Genomic DNA, 4,435 nt, shown 5'->3' with positions numbered 1-4,435 from the left:
ATACTATTTTGTTTAATTATAATAAATTTAATTTATGTTTTTATTTCCTTCCTAACATCCATATTTCATACATTCAAGCATGAAACATAAAGTCGGGTCATTTGACCCGCTATGGTAGAAATAGGTATATATTAAGTCTTGGTATGATTAGTGTTAATATTGTTAAAATTTTGCTTTTTTATATGGACCGTTTATTTTCAAGGTTGTGAAAGTCTATTTTCTATTCTTAGAATCTTACTTTCATATGTTCAGGATGATCAAGTATTATCATTAGTTTTGGGACTATCCAAACTCGCTGCGGTGATGGATAGTTGTTAGAAGTAATTTCTTTCAAGATATTAGTAATATCTACAAAAAAATTTAATTAAAACCGTTTGCAAAAATGTACATATTATAAATGTAAAATACAAATGTACCTTCAATACCACCAATTAATAAATTCAAATTTCCGATTATAGGATAAGGTTTAGGTCCATAGAATCTTTTGACCATATTGTATTCACGGAATTTATTTATTAAATATTCCATTACGTAGAATAATACAATTATTATTGCTGTTGAAGCAATAACTGTAGTAATATACTCCATGTTCAATCGAATGAATTATAAAAAAGTTAAATTTAAAAAAAAAAAATATTAGACCACCACTTGTAAATTAAGAACTGATATTATATTAACGCTGAATAGAAAATTCTAATTCACTTTGCGTCTTAACACAAATTAAAAAAGAATGAAAAGGTGGCAAGCCTATTTAAAGAAGACTAAGATCGTACTTTGCTACGATTTCAAGGATACCTACAACATGTGTAGACAAAGTGAAACAAAAAGCTAATTTATATTAATTTATTTAATTTGTCCGTACAAATAATACTAGTTTGCATATTTACTACCAATCATCTACGTAATTTCGAAAATTAAAATAAATAAATTAATGTTATATACGTGGTTTCTTAAAGAAATCTTTTCAGTTTCTTTTAATTTGTTTACTTCCATTTTTCTTTTGTTTTACATTATATTATGCTAATAGATAACTAATACATAAATTATCGATTTGCTATCGGATTGAAATGACTTTATTTTGCATTACTGCATAATTATGTTAGTTTTAATAATTCAAGATAAGATACATAGTTTTCCCCATTTGTAAACATATGTTAAATTAATGTCTAAGAAAAATTTATATTTATTCCGAAGTCTTTTTCTTGTCTTGTTTGTTGTGTATTTTTATTACGTTTTTTAATATCTTGTCTGTTAATAATTTATAGTAAATAAGCTAGGAAATTATTTCATAAAATTTTTTTATTTCTTACCTAGACAAACCAAATTTATTATTAGTTTTATATTTTTCTGACGTTCATTTCGTGTCAGTTTTCTTACATTTCGGCCAAGATTTGTTTCCTGGGAATGGTGATTACACATTATTTCTTATATGTACAATGACATTTCTTTATTTAGGGACGTTATTAGGGACGTAAAATATTACAATAAACTCGCGACGAAAATAAAATTTCAATATTAACACGTTGAGCACCACGCAAATTCTTAAGGAAATTCCAGTCAGGCTACGCGCGTTACTTTCTATTAAAAAAACAATTTAAGCAGCGTCAGTCGCCGGTGACTGACATTCAACTATTTATTTAATAGTAAGTAACGCGCGTGGCCTGACTAGGATTGTCTGATTCTTGATTATGCTACATTCAGACGATTCATCATCCTTCTTCATTATAATGGTACTTACTGAAATTTTATTTTTTAACAATATTTCAATGCAAATCAGTAGTAAATACTTATCATTCTCCCCTCTCTATTGTATTTTTTTATTAATCATATTGAAATCTTATATTTTAAACAAGGATTTTATTAGATAAGAGTTACGACACCGATTTTATTTCCGGCTAGAATGGAATGCGATGTCCTTGCGAATTTTAATGCACATGGTTTCGGCACGACCACCTGTTGAGCAGAGAGTAAATGGTGATCCATTGAATTAGTCTTATGCAAATTGCGCACCAATTCAACAATCGCCAAGATGAGTGCTCAATGAATAAAGCGGATTAGTTAAGGGGTTACATAGGTTTGGGACTTTCAAAAAATCAATTTTTTTTTCTTTGTTTAATTCTACAACTTATCTAGAATATTGTATTTTTTTTTTAAGTCGATAGGAGTAATAGTGTAAAAGATAGAGTCTTTGAAGTTGTACTCTGACAAGGCCAATTGTGGCTGCTGCTCATCTATTTTTTGTCTTTCTTTCTCGTTAGTTTCTTTCACTTTCTAAGAGAAATTTGTTTTAAATATATTAGTTGATCGTTGTTTGTTGTTCTACAAAGTTTATTTGAGGTTATAACTGTGAATTGTTTTGCAAAATGCCAAAAGTTTTGAGAACTCAATTATTGGATGGTGCTTGTCGAAAATATATGCAAAGAAAAAGAAAACAATCATTCAATCCGAAAAATCCTGAGATTAATGATGAATCCGTTATGAGTACATTGGCGAAAAAATTAAAAGGTGACCACATAGAACATGTGCCAGTGGATGATACTCTTCAATATACAAATTGTAGTCAATATACAAGTTGTAGCGAAAGACCTGCAACCTGTCGCCAGGCTACCAACGTGGGATGAGGTTGTGGCCAGACAGGCCATCGTTAGGTGACTGTATTGCGTTGTGCGATAAGAAATAGCGTGCGTTCGGTTACTGAACATCATTTCACAACAGGACATAATTTCAAATTTGACGCAGCAACTATCTTAGACTTGGAAGAAAATTGGTACAAAAGGAATATCAGCGAAATGTATCATATATCGAATAATAACACGGTGAATTTTAGAACAGATACAAACAATCTAAATCACATCTATAACGGAATTTTTAAATTTTAACCATAATAAATAATAGAGGACACCTTACACTGATGATATCTAGGTTAACAAACACTAGTCTAGATTGAAACAGTTTTGTTGAGGAYTTTGAATAATAACGATCGAATTAACGAAGTTTAGATGTGTTGTGTTTGGAATATTAACAAAAAGAAAAATGTATGTTGAACTAAATAAAAAAGACGCTGAACTTTAAAGATTAAGGTAATATGTAGAAAAATTATATTGTATGAACCTCATGTATCGTAATAAGAATTTATAATAAAATAAAATTTTCAGTTGCTGAAGAAGTCCCAAAAAAGGGACGAAACGTCCAACTTAGTTAAATTAAGTTCTACTTCTTTTTATGTCCAAGTTCCCTATGAACCCTTATCATTAAGAATTAGAAATAATCAATTTTTGAATATCTTGCGCAAATAATAAAAGAAAATCGATTACTTGAATTACAGTTAACATTTTATTTTTTAACAGGTATATATGAAAATAGATAAATCTTCAATATATTAACAAATAACAATCCTATATATTCTGCTCATTAACAATTTCATGTATAATTTTTTTATATCCATGAGTTTTAAGATTTATTGTACATTTATTAATATTTTTATTAAACGCAGGTTCCAGAGTGATAGTTATCGTAAAAACATTCAAAACAATAAAGTTTTTGTCATCTGGCGCAAATAATAAACGAAACTTTAATCCTTGAATAACAGTTACTGTTACGTCTGAACTGACGAAAATGATTTAAGTAGTATGTGCTAAGTCTGTTTTGACCACCCACCAGTATAGTCGGGACCAGACAGGTTCGTATTCCCAAGATTAAATAACGATAAGTAATGGCAAAAAGGGGGAGGATGAGGTGAAAAAGGGATGCGTGAAGGATAAATGATACGACTATGGTGCAAATTATAAGTTCCCGTAGCTCTGGTTTACTAAGATATTTAATTATAAATGTTTACTTACAAATCACACAATCCTTTACAGTAATCCAATCGATCGTGATTGCTTCAGGAGTGCTTAGTTTGGTCACTGGTTTATTTCTTCTTTAATGATCACAAGTTCAATTAACACAAGTTCAAATAATATTCGAAAATAAAGAATCCAAGTATAAGTAACTACTAGAATCAAGCTACGAGTTTCTTCTTTAATGAGCACAAGTTCGACTAACTCGAATTCAAATAATATTCGAGAGTAAAGAATCCAAGTACTACTAAAATCAAGCTACGAGTTAATAATTCAAAGTCGAAAATCAAAACTGGACTATTATCAAAAATGAATGTAATAACTGTAAGTTAAGGGGTTACATGGGTTTGGGACTTTCAAAAAAATTTTTTTTTTTTTATCTTTTTAAATTCTACAACTCATCTAGAATGTTGTATTCAATTTTAAAGTCGATAGAAGTAGTAGTTTTAAAGATAGAGCCTTGGGAAGTTCCACTCTTTAATGGCTCTTATACCAGCACTCAAATCTTTAAACGCGTTTTTCTCAAAACGCTTTTTCTAAAGTCGGTTGTCAAGATTTCTCGAAAACTATTTAACCGATTTTGATGAAATTTGCTA

This window comes from Polistes canadensis, unplaced genomic scaffold (assembly GCF_001313835.1).
Source record: "Polistes canadensis isolate GaletaPanama2010 unplaced genomic scaffold, ASM131383v1 scaffold_429, whole genome shotgun sequence".
NCBI lineage: Eukaryota > Metazoa > Arthropoda > Insecta > Hymenoptera > Vespidae > Polistes > Polistes canadensis.
The sequence above is the reverse complement of the archived record's forward strand: the minus strand, read 5'-3'. Positions refer to the sequence as shown.